This window comes from Sipha flava, unplaced genomic scaffold (assembly GCF_003268045.1).
Source record: "Sipha flava isolate LNK unplaced genomic scaffold, YSA_version1 275_pilon_pilon, whole genome shotgun sequence".
Taxonomy (NCBI): Eukaryota; Metazoa; Arthropoda; class Insecta; order Hemiptera; family Aphididae; genus Sipha; species Sipha flava.
The window spans coordinates 93753-113551 of NW_020272940.1; the positions used below are offsets into that span (position 1 = coordinate 93753).

Below are 19799 nucleotides of genomic sequence, written 5' to 3' on the forward strand. Positions count from 1 at the left end.
CCAATTTGTAATGTAACGTTCCTTTGGCCGTGGTGCTCCAGAAATGTTTCGCTTTTACGAGTGTTTTACTCGTCCGGTTCATCCTCCACTTCGTGTTGGTAAGTATTATAATGTTTGTGCACCAAATTACACATTAAAAGCGGTAAACTTTTTCCCTCGAACCCTCGAAATCGATTTACAGTTTACAGTTAGAGTTTTTTTTTAAAAACACTCAACTGTTAAATGTTCGTCTTGTTTGCGCAAGCTGAAAAGATTAAAACGGTTTTCAGTTTATGGGCAAATATAGAAGCCCACACACAAGTGCACTGACGTCATAACACTGACGTAAGTGCATGATGTTCTTCAAGGATTATACATATAATATAATAAAAATCATAATAATAATAATAATAATAATAATATATATATATATATATATATATATATATATATATATATTATATAAACTCTTTTTGTTCTTATGCGGAAGAACTTTGTTTAAAGTTAAAATGTAAAGCCATGTCTTGTGTAACCGATTTTCAAAAGCACCTGAAGTTCGTTTATTGCAAATGTTTAAATAATTTAGCACCGATAAATTTTCTTTTTGGTGTATATGCGCATACTGTCTTGTTTCACGTCGACTATAAAAACCAGAGCTCGTAACTTCAAGTTTTTTTTCGCTGCATCGGAAAACATGCTGAGATAAAAATCCGTTATATAATAATGGTAATAATAATTTAAAGTTCAATAGACCATGTTTTTGCAACTTAAATAATAATAAATTCGTGCTGTGTACAGGTTTGGTAAAGGTTTTTGTCTTTTTTGGCTTTTTTACTTATATTTTTCTTTAAATGACTAACACATTCATCAAATTGTAAAGGTCGCAAAACACTTCAGAGACTTGAATTAGCCGATCCAACCAATTTATTGAATAAACTGTTCCATTATTCACTAAAACTATATGTCCTATTTACATTATTAGTCCTTTGATGTCATGGCTTTCAAAATTTGAAAATGAAATCTAGGTGTATCATTATTTAATTATTAAATATTATAAACATTAAATAAATTATTTCCACTAATAAATATTGAATTAAAATAAGATATTGATGGAAATATTTACCACCGTACAAAGTACGCGAAGATCGATTTGTACTAATTTATCATCATCGCGCAACGTGTCCGCGATCGATTTTTACCAGTTTATTTTAACCTTACAAATTGCGGTAGTAACTCAAACAGTAAGTAGTACAGTGTGTTCGTTTACCCGTTTGATAAAATATTATATTGATATTATGCACGACGTTTGGCTGGAGAATGCTAGAAGTATTTATTACAGACTTGTAAAGATTTATAACACTATTTCACCGATAAAAAAATGATAAGACCGCCAGAAACGCTGGTAGCAAGCGTGCGTCAATATATGCGCACCGCAAGTACGACGTGTCCAATAATATTAATATGATTATTATATTGCCATTTCCTGGAATAAAGAGATATCGCTTCTAAACTCGAAACATTATCGTAATAAAAGTTTTACATCCGTATTAAATGTATAAACGAAACGACGACAAATGTATGAAACGCATATTAAAAACAAGTTTTAAATCAACTGAACCTGATGAAAGAAAAATCGTACGTAGAAACTCAAACATCTCAGAGACTTGTTGAAATGCCATTGAACGTTAAGATCAATCGGCGTTCGTATATGTCAAGCATAAATGAAGTGGCCACTGTGTTCAAGATTATTGTTTAAAGAAATCGCGCCGCGTCTGCAAAATTAATCTAGTGTACGTGTAGGTATATACACACGTATTTTATTCCGGATGCTTTGAAACGTTCGACCACTTCTCTCTTTCTCTCTCTTTCCCTCTCTCTCTCTCTCTCTCTCTATCCATCTTTTCGTTTTTCTCTTGAACAAACCGTATGCGTTTCGTACAAACAACAACTGTTTTTTTTATTGGAAATCACTTATACAATCGACAAATACGTATGCACGCAGCGAAGTTGTACAAGGATAACAACACATCTGAATGACGTTACGAGTTTGGTATTGGACCGCCGTGTATGTGCGTCACGTAGGCGTTATTCTCAAAACACTGTTAAGTAAACTAGTTATTATTGTCTTAACTCCAGTCGTTTCGAATCGATTTCTACGAGTCGATATTTTAGGGGTAGGTTACGAACGGAACCGGTGACCATCAAAAACGTGTGACGCATTCTCCGGTGACCTTCTCGCGCACGTGGCTTCTATGCACATACAACGGTATCTCGGTGACGTTAACACGACCTTGCATAACGGTAATAATACGCGCGTACGCCAAACAAATAAAATCGGAACGAATGGGTTACAGGCACCTCTATTATTTACTTTTTTTGTAATATACTTTCTCGTGTTTTCACGTTGAACGATGCGCGCGTGTTGTGTGCGCACGAGACGTGGTCTTAAATTTAAATCTCAACACAGGTAGGTGTATGGACGATTTCATGACGTTATTGGTTACTCACAAATAAAACTGTTGTGCATATAAAATATAAAATAATAAAAGGTTATGCGGCAAATTTCAGCGAACGAATACCTTTCGTCTAAACTGAAAAATAACCTCTTACTAGTATATATGCACTATGCACGTTATATTATAATTAAAGGTATTAAAGGTCATATTTTTATGATTTTACATATTTGTTTCTAGTCTATGAAGTTAAATGAGAGTAAGGTATCTTTTCGATTCACGAAACACGGAATTCATAAAAAAAAAAAAAAATTAATTTCGCATAAAAAAAATATATTTCAGGAGTTAGAGAATATTTAATATATTAAAAAATATTCGATAATATTTTATAGATATTTTTATTAAAAAAAAAAAATTAATAATTATATGACCTATTATTTGTCTGCACATCCATTCTCGTATTACGTACATCAGCATTTCGATAATATTGATCAATAAATACAGTATTCACTATGTTAGTTATTTTTATGTCATTCTAGGTTGTTATAAAAATGTATCACTAGATATTAGAGTTAATCCATGTACGGTTAAAATTGGCATTATAACCAATTTTTTTTTCTAAAATGTTATTTTAAACCAAATTAATAATAGATTTAAATTGAGTAACTAAAATATTTATTCTATTTTTACAGATTATTGAAAGAATATTTGTATTTTTAAGGACATAAAACATCGTATATCTAATATTTAATAAAGAATATTTCGAGGGTATATTGTCTTTATTAATTTTAAACGACATAAAAAATCATATTTTTAATTTTAAGAGAATATAAATCCCACCTCTAATAATAATAAATGACAATGAAAATAATACGTTTTCAGTCTTCAGTTATCGATTTTATTTTATTTTTTGTCAACGCAACGACTATGATTTGATAAATCATTTGATATCGTACAAACTTTTTTTTTTGAGCGATTTTCTCCTAATTCTTTTCTATTTCTGTCTCCACTCCTAGCTGTTTACGAACATTCATTACTTCGTCCTGGTTGTAAAACTGTTCGATTTGTTTTGCTCACGTCAAACAGAGATTACACAAAGTGTCAAACGATTCACATTTTAATTGATTAGATATTATTCAAGACTTGAACATAGTAAAATATGTGTGAGTCACATATGAGTCGGACGGTTCGTTGTCCGTACCGGTCGGATACTATGCCATTAAACTGTCTATATGCCATAGGTCACTTACAGTACGTATTTATATGAATGTCCTGTTGAAATGTCTGAGCTATAGGTTAGTTGTTGCTGCAGGTACGGAGGTATAGCAGTGGCAAAGAGAAAATATGAAAACACTTTAGTGACGTTTGGTTTTTTTTAAAAATTTTTTACGAAAAAACAAAAAAAAAATGCGGAATTGTGATGGAAATCGCGCACATTTATTGCAGAAAAAAAACTGTTTTAGTCGATTATGCGCGCGATGACATAGCAGTAAGACTATACGTGCATGATAAACACAAGGGTGTATAATATAGTATAATAGTATGTAAAAAATTATTTCAATGATAAGAACGATGGAGGACACGAAGAAAACCAGTACGGTGTCGTAAACTTGTATAATGTCCTGTATTTATTTCGTTATGTGTATGTAATATGAAAGTCGCGCGATCCAAAGGTACAGGAATCGTAAAACCAAGTCGTAAACATATCGGACGTCAGTTATTTACGGTCATAGGAATGTAAGGACTTAAAGTTTAAACAATCGCGCGTACATTTTCGTATTAGGATTTTTATATTTTCATTTATTTATCTCCAGCCACGTGTCACATATATATTTCTAATATGTCATACTTGACGTACGTCTAACACGCTTACAAAAAATATGTATACATTCTATAGTAACCATCCGTGGACAACGTTTGAGCTTCGTGTTTCCATAAAATACTATGCGAAATAAATATATGTAAATAATATAATTAATATGCAATATAAATATAGCAATATTTTGTTACAAATTATTATAATATACAACACTAATTGTTCTGTACTCTAATCGTTATAAATGTTTGGTCATTTAATACACAAAACGTGCTAAAATTTAACGCGAAATCAACACCATAATAATGATGTGAAATGCGCAAAAATATTAAAATGTGAATTAAAAATTTATATAAAATGACAATAAATAATCGTGTACTTATAAATAGTTACATAATATTATTTTGATTACGAATAAGTGTGTTTTTATCATTCGGCGAAAGTGCTAGAAAAATAAAATCTGAAACAGAACAACAAAACGAATAAAAATAAAAAAATTGATATTTTTATTATTACTACCTATTACAACAAACAGCACAATTTGAACGCGCATGTACTTAAAGTTTGAACTAAAACGAGAAACAATGTGACTGTTTTATCGGCATCATATTTTATAGCTATTATTAATATTTAATATTTTTTTTTTTATTCTCGATAAAACTACATTTTAGTGAACATAAAACATGCTTTGAAAATTAGAGGTTTTAAACCATTATTATAATGCATTATTATGCATTTATTTAAAAAATAGAGCCACTGAACATGTTTTTCAAAATGTTTTATGAAAAAAAATGAATTAATGAAAGATAATAATATAGCATGTGGGTTTTGTGTAATACTGCTGTATTCAACTTAGTACAGTATTGCGACTCTGGTATTAAAAATAAATTACTGTAACTGTTTACATAAGATGATTGGTTATACCAAGGTATGAAAAGTCGAAGTTGTAAAATATAAGTATAAATACACAATATATTATCATAAGTTGAATATATTCTAAGATTTACAGAAAATATTCAAGGGGTTGTGAGTTGAAAATAGTTGAAAACTTCTGACACTCGCATATTACCAGAGTAAAAATAAATATATTCAAAACAATAACGTTGAAATGTATTATAATAACAATAATGTGATAAAATAAGTACCTTTAATAAGAGTGAATTTTTTTGATTTTGTCATTTTTCATGTTTTTTGGTCTCGATACTTGGTACTTTGGATAGCGTTTTTTCCGAAGATTTCTGTCGTTCTACTTTGCCTTTAAATAAAACACAATATTATTATTATCACGTTGTCGCGTCGGATACATATTTATTGTTTCGAAATTATTATAATAATATTTGTCGAATAAAAATCAGTTATTCGGATTCACATGCTAATGAAACACATTTGTGGCCAGGAGAGCATTGTCTAAACAGTTCCAAAAAAAAAAAATTCAAAATTCATCAACTTCTGAACCCTAGGAATCACCGATCGTAGCCAATTTGGTGAGTACCACGGACGAACGTGAAACTCATCGACGGTACCCAGTTTTTATCGTTGGTATGTTATGTTTAATCGTTTTAAACGTATTTGACATCAATGGCCGTTCAATGCTTTGAGTAAGCGTATATTAATCCTGCGTTCGCGCGATTTTCGTACGATACCTACGCGAAAGAAATGAACAATGGCACGCGGGACGTTAGAGAAAGACGCGTTCACAGCTATCATGTAACTATTGTTGGCACGAGGGTGAAATATGTATTGTATACGTCGCCGACGGGAATAACCATTCAATGCGATGCCAATCGTTCAGGTTAACGGCCCACGGGGCATGTAGGTTTACGGAATTCGTAATGACACGGAGTCATAGCGTACCGATTGTTGACAACTGTTCCATTGGCACATGGTTAGTTTACAATCATAATCCGGAAAATAAATAAATAATTCGCATGGTAAATGTGATACTGAAGGAAACCGTCACGTGGACGATGACGATTTCTGTTGACACCGATTCGTACGAAACGTATAAGGGTGTCTACGATGGGTTACCAAATGACACAATACAGTGGAACAAGCTTAAGGGATATTTTAACAGTCGGGTCACGTTATGAACACGTTTGGATACGATTGGCTCTGATAACCGTTTTCAATTGCATAGTATAGTTATGTAAAACTGTTCCGGCAGAAAGTCTTCGGATTCTATTGATAATAATTATTATTTCATCCGAAACCATCGATGTAAGACTATTACTATATATTTAATATGCGAATACATGTAAAACGTTTTAAGTGCGTTTGAATTATTTTAAGCCCCGACTTCGTGCAGTGAAATTTCCTGGATAACGAGCTGGTCATTACTGCCCTACGCTTCATGCTATACCAAATGTACAGTAATAAAATACAATGCATCTGTATAACAATAACCTCTTAAGATCGAGTATCAATTGAGCAAACTTACAAAAAACTAAAAAAAAAAAATAAAAATAAAACCAAACAAATCATAAAGATAATTCACCTGGCTGATACTGACTCGTTTAATTTGTATTAACATTTTATCAGTTTTTATATAAAATTCAAATGAAAATTTGATTGAAAAAAAATTAAATAATTGAAAATTAATATTTTTAATATCAATACTGTCTATGCATAATCCTGCAAACAGTTAATATATCGCTGTCGTTGTTTATATGCCAGTGAAATATTTATCAGTTAATAAACGTATTATATCCCGTTATTTAATTGAACTTTAGAATGTATTTGTTTGTCTCATCGATCACTATAGCACTAATTATTTCGACAAATATTCTTTTCAATATATTATGTAATTTATTTGGAATAAAAATGTTTAAATAAGTATTCGCATAAAGTATTGATTTTATCAAACAATACGAATTTTGTTGCTCAGCTATTATCAAACTCGAAAATGAACAATATTATTTTTTCTATAATATACATTTTTAGTTACACAGATGTTATAGTTTAAAAAAAAATTTAGACCGAAATCTCTAATGTTGCTTACTTATCTTTAAAGGTAGAGGGTTATTTGCCCAACTTAAATTACTGCATTTTATTATTTTTTTTTTTGTGGATTCTTACGTTCCAATAAATACTATTAATTTTCGAAAAGTCGAAACGAAATCGATTTTTAAATAAAACAATGTTGCGCAATTCGATGCACTATATTTTTTTTTGTTACCATAAAACAATTAAGCAGATCATTTATAACGATCATTTATGACTTTCTTTTTTCAAAATAAACAATTCATAATAATATACAACTCGTATACGGGCATTAAAATATTCGTTATTCAGATTTTTATATGCACTAGTTACAATTTGGTTTACAGCATAATAAATAAGAGTGTTTCGAATTTTTAAATCTAGAACACAACATTCTTAGCACCCTGAAAATGTAAACCAACACTCACGCACATATCGCATACACATACAGTCGCACACCCGGATTCCACAAATTGCTCACGTTTCCTTGACCTAACGAAACTACTTTACCGACATTACTTACACGCGTAATCGTATCATAAAAAAAAAAAAAAAAAAAAAAAAAAACCATGGGATTGTGAACTTCACCTTTCAACAACATTTGTATAAAAATAAAAAATAACAACCTACCGTGCCTGAAAATTGAATCAAATGCGTCGTATAATTTTATAATGGAAGTCACATAAATGTGTTACCTACAGTTTTTTTAAATTTTCTAATTTACTTTTAAGAACTTGTATTCAATAAAATCATACTATAATGCCAATCCGTGCGTTTACCACGTACAAAGAAACATTCGATACAAAATTGATTTTTTCCCGTTCGCTACCAAAACAATATTATGAATAGTTTTCCTTGAATAACTTTATTGTGGATAATTTTCGCAGCCTCGCCTCAATGGCGTTTCAAAATTAATTTTGTTCATTTGTTAGTGGTGCATTTGTTCTATATATCTACTTACATGCTATGTAACATGCACTGTTGATTAGAAACTAACAGTTGAATATAATTTCATGTTTTTCGTAATGATATTTTGTTTAACATTTGTACTACCACTATCCGTTCATTTAGGACGTTAATCAATACTGAAACGAATCGTTAACGAACAGATTGTACTATACAAAACTATAGTTTTCCTGAACAAGTCCATTTTCCCATTATCCCGAACGTGAGATTTTTGGATACGACGTACGGATCGCAATATCTTATGCGTGTTCCGTAAAAAATGGGTAAAATCACTAACAGTTCGGTTTTATTAATAAACGCGTAATGTCTCGTTCTTGTAATATAATATAATATACGACGATGCGTAGACCAACATCACTGACGACCTTTCAAACGCGTGAAATATGGTCACGATGACTTGTTGACGCCACGATGTCAAGCGAAAATGTATGACAATATTGTACACGAACGCGTAATATAGTTTCCAATATCTCGCATCATTGTTGTCAAGGTACAATAATATACGACATAATATAGTTGACTATAGTGAGCAGAAAGGACGTATGCCAAGAATTGACGAACCCCAAGAAGTATAGAAAAATATTATTACTATCGAAATCGGATGGACACGTCAAGTTTTTTTTTTTTAGTTTTTCAGATCGACATCTTTGTTTAACCGTATCATGTCGCCGCGAGTAGTGTTTTTAAACAATAAAATTCCGATACTGAAAAGTCATTTTTGGCGTTTATCCGTGTATGTACGGAACTCCGTCGAATGACGTGACATGAATTGCACATATACTCGTGTTCTTCAGTGGCGTATTTAGGATAATTTTTCAGGGGAGGGGGCAAAATACAAAAATATCTTACTGTTACAATATAAGGATATTTGAATACAATGTTTTTTTTTTATTTTTTTACTCGATTAAGATTTTAGACACTGGTTCAAACTTGTACAGTTATAGTCCAAAAAATATTGCCATAAAATAAGTATAATATAAGGTCTATATTCCTTTTTTTTCGTGGCAGCAAACAAATCAATTACCTTATTTATTTGAATGTCCCTGTGCCTATGAATATTTAGCAAAGCCAATACAATTAAAAATTACAGCTTCTGCAAAAGAATGAAAAAAATAGCCTTGGGGGGCAAATACCTCTATTTCCCTCCTCTCACAAATACGCCACTGGTGTTCGTATCCGCAGGGCGCATCGTGAAGACAGTTTGTACCCCGAAATAGCATCGGAAAATGTTGGACCGCTCTGCGCACTATGCTCGTGCAGGTCGTGTACGCGGTGCATGTATTACAAGTATTTTACTGCACCGTAACGCAAATATTCAGGGACGACGATACTCCAGTGTGTATGTTAACATTTTGTTACAAAAACGACAACGGAGCGAAAACCTATACATGTGCGAGACGTCGGTTACATGCATACAATTAAAATAATAATACGTTAACACTAGGAAACGGATGTATATGCATAAGCACATGTGTCCATCGTCAAAAATCTAGGAAAAGGGTATGTGTGATTGGTGCCTTTCTGTCTCTCAGCGATCGTTATCAATAGGTTCGTAATTAGTACGATTCCCGGATTTTTTTCTCCCGTGGTAAAGCTTTGTCCATGTGAGATAAGTTTAACTGACAAAATAAATTTACGATACATTTAATTTAAATTAATTATCGTAATATATTATATCTGAATGTTAAATAGACACGTAAAGTTCAGGAAAGACATGTCCTCCCAACGGACGTCCTTTTGCAAAAATAACCCTTAAAATATGTTTCTGAAAATATTTTAATAAGCTACAAAATATGCGTTTATTTTCCAATTGAATGACAAAAAAATTAGTTGTTTTAGATTTTTATTATGGAAAAAAGATGAATGAAAACTTAAGCATTTATAGTCCTCATTGTTATCTAGTCGTATGTCCTTAATTTTTAACCAATAAATATTAATAATATTGGTTTGATTCGTAAAAAATTAATCGACATTTAAAAAATTTAAAGAAAAATATATTATTAGAATCATATTTATCAATTTAACTCGTTGCACTGTATGATGAGAACAGGTGTATTCACCATTAAACTGCAAATGTGCATTAAATAATATGTAAAAAAAAAAAAAAAAATGTAAGAAAAATATTAGTGTTATTTCAACAAGTGTTGATTCAAACAGTTTACATTTGTCATTAGATTACAAATACTTTATTCCAATAAATCCGTACCATATACAGTTATAACGCCGCAAAATGACGTAGTACAATACGTACCGGGATGTCGTTTAGTACAAATTCTACATTATTTTATGTTCTATGACCGGTGGATCGTCTAACTTTAACTGCTCGACATGATGCTATATGACTGCCGATTGTAGCCTAACACACGATTTCGTTTCAAATCGTATGTACCGTTACGATCTGTTGTACACCCGTGGCGTAACACAAGAGTAACTATTATTATCGTTGTGACACACTACCTTGCATGCGTACTCGGTTAATAGTTCAAACAGTAAAGTACCCGATTATTGCAACCGTTTGTAAATATGTCCTACAAACGACGAACGCCATGGATTTTAAGTCTTAGAGATACTATTACAATTTATCAACACCACAGTTAAGAACTTATCGGTTGTTCGGCGGTACATTTCATCGGCTAATGATGAACATTTTGAGTACAGTATAACGTTATAATTATACCGAACATTTTTTCGGTTTAAACGTTATTATTTTGTTGACGGAAAAAAACGTTTTGAATGCGACGAACGGCATGATACGCATGATACGACGACGGCGACGGCCTGACAATATTGTTTTGGCGAGTTCGCTCCGGTAGCAACGTTACGTAACAATAACAAAATTATCGTGAAATAATTAAAAACTTGACACACTTACTGTTTTGTTTTTTCGCCATGTTCCTGGCCTTGGCCCTTTCTACTTCCTGCATGGCCACGTTCGGAAATGTGCCTGTGGACAGATAACATATCGTCTTGTAAGCTATATCACGTTACACATATACACACTATAATGATTGTATAAAAAATTGTCCGTCGTACGCAAACGCAACCGAGGGCGTGTGGACGAGATGGGCGGTGCAGAAGACGGATACTATAGCGAGAGAGATTAATGCATAATGTTCTGTTTTCGACGCGTTGCCGTCGGATCGATGTGAAATATAAAAACAAAAGTCATAGCGACATTGTACTAGTGAGATATTGTAAAAAATTTGCGAGAATAATGTTAAATTTTACCGAAGAACTAATAGTTTAAGTTTTCCGATCCTTTTTCTTATTCTGAAACAATACAGCGCTAAAACATCTGTTCGGTCCACTGATATTACCAAACGTTATCGTTAAGTAGTTCACCGCAATCACGTAGTTGATAGTCACGCGGTTCACGTTATTCGAAGGGAAACTCTGTGTATTTGTGTTTAAAATAATATTAGATTTTATCGACCACAGTAATAATGTTTTCGAACTATTCGTTTCCACTAGGTGTAAGGGTCTTTTAATAAAATATCGATAGCTGCTAGTCGAACTCGAGGTTCGTTACAACTGTGCACCAAACAATACGTTTTCCTGACAATCGAAAAATCATCAAAATTCCATTACACGGTTAACGAGACAGGTCTATTATGGAAGGATTCGGTAGACGAGTATTCCGTTAAACGATTTCCTTGCTGTGGAAGGGATGGAGATATCACTTATTTCGACCTAATCTAAGTCAGTTACACGGCTTATTCGATGTAACGATCGACTAAAAATCTATTCAAGGAAGAGCCGAAAGTATTGCACTAGTCACGCGATTACATCGGTGTACCCGAAGTTATTCAACGTCAGTTACATCCTAAGAGTGATTACGGGATGGCAACTGTTACGCCACGGATTTTTACAGGCGATAAGATAGTACGGTTATGGGCGATAGTTGTTTCGATTGGTTAAAACCGACCATAGGTCTGGGTGTACCAGTGTCGGATCTTTTCCGATCGGGTTGCTTTGCGGGGCGCGAAAACTGTGATGGGCAAAGTTACCGGACAGCGCCGAAAGGATAGTCGCAGCGCGCGCGAAGTGCCGTCCGGGACCGACCGCGGTGCAACGATGTCGCGACGGACCGCGGGCGGCGCATAATTACCTCTCTTGCCTCCCAGCGCGGGCGGACCGTAGTTGTGTCGCCCCGTGGGAGACGACGAGCTCAACCAACAGTAAATGATGGCCTCCGGGTTCGCAGGGCGTGCGGAAACGGGACCGCAGGGCCGCTGCTGGTGCTGGTGCTAGTGTTGGTGGCGGTGCACGGAGAACGTCGTCGGGTGGTCGGCGGGATCGACGGTTGCACGCCGCGCGCTCGGATTCCAACTGACCGTCCGGGGACGGAGCGCTGTCGATACGCGCGCGCGAAACGCCCTCGAGCGCAAGCGTCGCCGACCGGGACGCCGCCATCCCCCTCGCTACTCCCGACTCCTCCACCCGTATCGCGCTCGTGCGTGCGTGTACACTTCGCCCGAGATCGTTTTTATTACGATAATTTTATTTTTCTTGTACGTCCCTTATTTTTTTTTTTTCCGACCTCTCGAAAACTTATGCGCATCGTCCGAGTGTACGTATTTCGTTTTCGCATACGCTCCGCCGCGAGAGCAACACGACCGCCGTACGACGATTTTTCAAACGGATTTGACGGTCTACGTGCGCGTGTGACTTTTTTACATGTACGATGCGACCGAGTGCCGTTATCGTTTTACTTTCCATCCCGTGACAACGAACCGCCACTGTAACGTAATACGTACAGGACGGGATCACGAAATTTCCGATTGCTCGTACTAAACATTTAGTTTTAAATAAATGTTTATTGCCCGCGATGATACCGGATTAATGTCGATTTGAATTTACCGAAGAAATCATGTAATTCGTTCCGAATCAGTACCGATTCTTTTGTTCGTGTACGATTAATTACCCGACCGTTACGGCGACTCCGACGAATAATAATATTATTGCACACTTTCAAATATCGCATGCGATATTAAGCATTGCGATTGTTACTGCAGTACTTCATGGTTCACTTTTTTTTTTTTCCATCCAAAGTGAAAATTACACACAATTTTAGTCCCCGGTATGAAGAACATCGCATGTACGAACGCGCGTGCATAAGTATGTGTACTCTGCTTTCACGAGCATTCGCGATCGTAATGTAGGCAAATATTGTAACCTTGCCCTACCCCGTCCACCGACGTCGATCGAACGAACTTTGTGCAAATACGGTCGGGGTCGGACAATTTTACCGCGTTCGATCTAATCCCGCCGCAGCTGTCGAATATTAGTGTGGCATAGGTACCCCTACGAAATAATGTTATAATCACATTTCACACTAGACCATTGCGTTATCGCATCCGTGTCTCGGCAACATGGCATTCTAACGTCGATATTCCGACGGATATTTTTTCATTTTGAGTGTTCATCGCGAGATTTCATCTGATACAAATTACTAAATATGATAATAATTATATCGTTCTCCCGAGTTGACATGTTTAATTTAGCTTAATTATTTGAACTGATCGTAGACGAATATGATTAAATCTATTTCCTCATATTATATTAATTATAAATCACTTGATCAGTTTACACAACCGTTTTCTCAATGTCTCATTAGAATTATGTAAGTAATCAATCGTTCTTCGTCGTTGTATGCGAACAGTAAACTTGAATTTCTCCTTCTCTCTTTGTAAACTGCTTTGCATAATTACTTAATTATACATTTTATTTCAAAATGTTATTAATTGTATAACTCGAAAAAATCTGTAAACTATATATTTTTTTTAAATTAACAAATGTTAGAGCATTTTAAACTTTAAAGGCATATTTTGTGAAAATGTTGACTGAGCTCCTTTCAGTCGTTCAGACATAGATGATTACAATAACCTTGTTTAAAAACTAAGTTTTTCCATAGCGGTAAAATGATCAAAATAAAAAAAGATATAATAATAATACTTATAAAAAAAAAATAATAAAAAAAAAAATAATAATAATAATAATAAATAACCAAGCCATTTCATTGGGAATGTGACTACAACATTGCAGAATTTCATATAATAAATGAATTATGTGTGCATAGAGAAAATAACTGTTTCGTTTTTTAACTCAAATATATTCTTTAACCTTTTTATCGTTTAATATTTTTGAATACACTTTATCTTCTATGGGTATAATTAAATATATCATTTAAGTTTTCCACGGAAAATCGTTCATTCTATGAAGATTAAGAATTTAAAATTACTGAACATATTATTTGGACAAACTGCATAGTAAACGTAATTTATGTAATAATATAGAAGCCATTGGCCATAGGCCCGTTGGAAAGTTGAAAATTGATTCCATTAGTAGAATCAGCTTTTGAATAATTATACATATAATATTAACTTTAGCGCAATTACAAAATTAACAATATAACTTTAATAAAATATTTTTGTTTTAGTAATTATCATTTTGATTGAATTTCATTTGCACCAATGCAATGAGTATGTTTCTACATAAATATTATACAAATCCATGTAATGCAATTCACGTTCACGGCTATAGAGAATCCTAACTTTTGAACATCAAAGTGAAAACTGTCAACCGGCCAATAAGTTGATTGACGTTTGTCTTAGTAATGTTCTTCGTTTTCAAATCACAGTTGCCATGTTATTGCTATTTCGGTTACACGTACTCGACAAAAATGTACCGTCAGCTGTTACACGTTACTTGCTTTATTAAAACTTTTTTTCAAACTAACTTATACATTTTCGACCTATGTAATTATGATACGACAAAATAAAACTGGGCTTGGTTGAAATGCATACGAAACTTAATTATTATGAGACAACAGTGGATAATAATATGTTGTCATCAATACTAAATTTCGTATTGGGTTATAATTGCGGAATAATATTATATTTGCACGACCACAGAGTTCACCTGCATCGCTGTAGATATAATTTAGTTGGTTTTTTCTGGCGAGCGTGTGAAAATCGTCGTCTAATTCAAAATGAAAATCACCTATAATGTGTACAGGAATCAGACGACGAAACTATATCGATCTGGTCGGTTTCCCTAGAACACGTGCAATACTTTGTGACCTGGAGGAGTTACGATTGAGCGAATGCGATGAATCAATAACGATTTAGGGAAAAATTAGCATCGTCGTCGTCAACAGTGAGCTACAACGGTTAACAGCGAAAATTAATCGTCTACAGCAGGGGTCGGCAACCTTTTGAACCACGTGAACCATATTTTTTTTTCAAATTTTTGTCAAGGGCCACATTAAAAAAATTTTTTTACATATGATATACACTAATAACTGTATTGCTATTATATTTGATTATTTTACATAGAAATACGAATGTTACTGAAAAAAATTAATTTTTGACAAATTAAACATAATGGCTTACCTTTGTTTTCGACGAAAAAGTATAAATCAACCCATGAATTATTAAAAAAAACGATATTTATTACAAATTATTCTTTTTTTAGTCGCCATAATGTTTGGATTTACTTGTAAAATGAAACTATTACAAACGCAGTCACACGTATAGGTGTAACACGGTGTAATACTAATTGCTACAAACGCAAAGTACCTATGATCATAGATTAAATATATTATATACTTATGTATTAAATATATTTAAAATTCTAATTTTTAAATATATATAAGTATATTTAATTTATCCTATGACTGAGTAATGAAACCATTATTATCTTCGACTCCGATTAGCTAATTATAACAATTTTACTTGCATTTATAAAGAAAATAATATTGAATAGTATTGAAAATTCTATGAAAAATTAATTGATCAAAAATAAAACACAAAAATTAACCACCTTTGTGCGGGCCATAAAAAATTACTTCGCGGGCCGCAGGTTGCCGACCCCTGGTCTACAGACATGGCTTAATGCGTATCGTCAACGTGAGATCACGAGGAAATGGAAATCATCGGCATCCCGGGGAAACGAAGATACGGATAGTGGTCGGATTGGGTTGGAGTACCTACTAAATTTATCCAACATTAGGTGACACTTGACGCGATGAATAAGAACCGTAAGAAGTCCGGCTATTTTACGGAGCTGGATAATGCTCGTTGTTCGGCTGATAGAAATGGAAAAATGTAGCAGATAAAACTGTGAACAAATATCCGGGCACTAATGAATGATAACAATTCCTTCAAGTTTTTTAATATTTTTAACGTTTTAAAATCGAGTTAATTACTTATTGTTGTCTGATGATATTTTTTTTTTTAACATATACACATATTATTTATTAGTCTCGTATCATACATTTAGTGTTCATTTCAGGGGGATGACCGGGGTGAGGGGGGTAATACCCCCCCCCGACAAAATGCACGACATTATTACGTAAACTACAAATAATTTTGATGTGATAATATGTGAAACGAGTTATTGTACAATCATGAGTTATTTTGTATGTCACGTCAATATAAAATAATAAAATAAATATTTAGTGTAATATTTTTTTGGGGTATTATCAATAGTATCAGGCAATTTAAATTCAGGTCATATTAATGTCATACTAGAAAATAAGCTGGCATAAACATTTTTTTAATTTTTTCTATTAGCATGTAAGCAAATTATTATATTATTATTATTATTATTATCATTATTATCATTATTATTATTATTATTATTATTATTATTATTATTATTATTATAACTATTATAGGTATCTAAATGTATATAAGAGAAAGGACATACTAATAAAATAGTTCTTCCGTGGTAGTCAGTAGACAGTAGACAAGACGACTATAGAAACATATGTGTTACTTTAATTGATACTTTTATAAAAATTATATTTTTTGTGTCTAAAGTACGATTTTGTTCGGAGTATACGACATACCTTTTCGTATATCAATAGTCAATTAATATTTATCAAATTGTACGTCAACATAATTGATTTTAGATACCTTGTCGCATGTGGGTAATTTTTATAATGTGCTGTCGTCTGTCCACATATATTTTAACGTATGTATAGTAAATGTCTGTTCTATTTCTTTTTTTCATACAATTAACCAAAGTTAGATTTTTAAGAATCTACGTATTTGTAGGTATCTATCTAATACCAATAAATTGAGCTTAAAACCATACTTTTACTTCCCTTAATTATTTATTTCTAAGGCATCCCCCCTTGGAAATGTACGATAATCCCCCGGGATAGAAGGTCTGAAATAAACACTGCATACACTCGTACACCATTAATCATTATTAAACTATAAAATATTTATTTAACAGGCGCAACTTATTGCAACAATAGTATTTGTTTTATGAGTATTTGTTTAAGATAAAATTTTTGATTTTTACATTTTGGCTTATTGTTTTTGGTTTTTTCAATATACACATATAAAATTATTAAATGGTATTCAAGATTGTCCATAATACAAATTAAAGCTCAATATTTTTACCAATATATAGAGCTATGCATCGCAATTTATTATACGTACATGATAAAATATATTTTATCTAATATCTGTTATATTTCATTTATGTGGTATTGATTCACGTTCATTAATTTCGAGTATGCTCCTATGTGCGTTTGCAGTTATTTATTATGCTCTCAATAAAATTAAAAATTATTTTTAACTTCTCATTTATGATTTATTGAATACGTAAAAGAGATTGATTATATAAAATTATATTTTTATATGATTGTCATTTATTTATTTAATTTGTATTGATATGTTTTCCGAATATAATTTTTTGTTTACAGTTACATTAAATATAATTATTAATTTTGTACCTCTTGATGATTTTCATATCGAAGCCTGTCATATATTTTTATATATATTATATAATAATTTTCGTAGACAAGAATTTTTTTTTCATTCATTCAATTAATTTTTCATTAATGATAATATTATACTACTTCGTTACAAAAGTATTTACTATAAAAAATTTTTATTTTTGGTTTTTATTAATTATCATTTACAATTGCTTCTTATTTATTATGTTTTTTTAAAATATACTAAGTTAAAAGTATTCTTTTTAAGCACAAAAACTTATAAAAATTTTTGGCTTGTGTACTTTAAAACTACTTGTAGACCTTATATGACATATTTTTCCACTATCTTTATTTTTGCACGTGTACATAATGCTTCTTTCGGCAAACGGAACAAATAGTGCTGATGCGAAACTCGAAGATACTCGGTGCAAAACTTTTAAAGTAATAAACAAAACATACACAAAGTACAACATAATAATATACCAACAATATTTTTTTTTTCGTTTTCATCGGAATATTAAATTAATATTTTTTTTTGAGTATTGTAATATTTGCTGTAATATGAACTAATTGACATATTTTTCAGTCATGTGTCTATTTAAAAATGTACATTACGGTTTGAAAATTATAGTTAAATAATTACCTTTAGAATGTATTGGCTCAACTGAAATTTAGTTTTTACATTATGAAATACACTCATCGTTTAATTAGTAACTATTATTTTTTTAAGAATTAGATTGTTGTATTTTTAAAAGCTTAAATTATGATACATACTCATAAATTTGTGAAAATACTTTTGTATTATTTTCATACTGGTTATAAAATCCTAATTATTGTAAGAACATATTTTTCTCCCAATTTACTTGTGTTATACATAATATGCATACATTGATAAAAAAAAAAAACGTCCATATATACTTTTGTAAAATATTTCTATTGAGTAACAGATATTAAATTAATTTTCGGTACATTCGTTTAAGGTTTTTTTTTAAATCAAACCAATTGTTTTATTATGGAGTCAGGAATAAAACATACATTTTTCGGAGTTCGATTAATGAGGACTTTTTAATTGGACTAATAATATAGCTTATATAGGGAAAATAAATTTATTTATCGACAATATATTTAATTTTCCTTTGCTGGAATCATTTTATGCGTTTATTCTTGAATGATGTTTATAAACTTAAGCTTAAACTGTAAGCTTATCAATCATTTTCAGGAAGAAATAATTGTTATAAATGAGAATTAGGGTTATTGTCTTCAATATGTGCGTTGTAATATTGTAATTAAAATTAATATATTGTAGTATATTTATTTTTTTATTTTTGTGTTAATTGTACATGAAATATTTTGCGAACTCGGGTATTTTTTAATTTTATTTTGAATTTTTATATTAAGAATAAAATAGTGATATACTTTTGAAGCATTCATTTTTCTGAAAATATAAAATTTTTTCTTCAAGATCTTCTGTTAAATCAACTATCGAGATACCTTTTTAATAATTATATTATAAAGCTACTTAATTTCAATAAAAATAAAATAAAAATTTACCTTAATACACTTGTCTTAAGTAAAGTTAGCAAATTTGTTAATTAATAGTTAACATATTTATTCTTACATTATCGATTAGTATAAATTTAAATTTTATCGGCAGCGGCGTGGACATCAAAAATATGATACATTATTTCTTGAAAAAAATATTATGAAATATTTACAAACTTTCATCACTATAGGCTAGGGATGGGTAAAAAACATTGATGTTAAAATGTTCGAAATATTCAATTTTTTTTTTTGTATTATTTTAGTATGCAGTATACAAAAATCGTTATGTAGTTATTTTATTAATAACAGTTATAATCAGGGCTCGTACGTT

General features: G+C 31.8%; 1 long non-coding RNA gene across 1 annotated transcript; it reads right to left on the bottom strand.

Annotated features, from left to right (window-relative positions):
• Positions 1–4199: 4199 nt before the first annotated feature.
• LOC112685401 lies at positions 4200–12527 on the bottom strand. Its single transcript, XR_003148794.1, has 4 exons — positions 12302–12527; positions 11066–11137; positions 5394–5503; positions 4200–4708 (listed from the first exon to the last, which is right to left on the bottom strand). It is a non-coding gene; the product is annotated as an uncharacterized LOC112685401 (long non-coding RNA).
• Positions 12528–19799: the final 7272 nt, after the last annotated feature.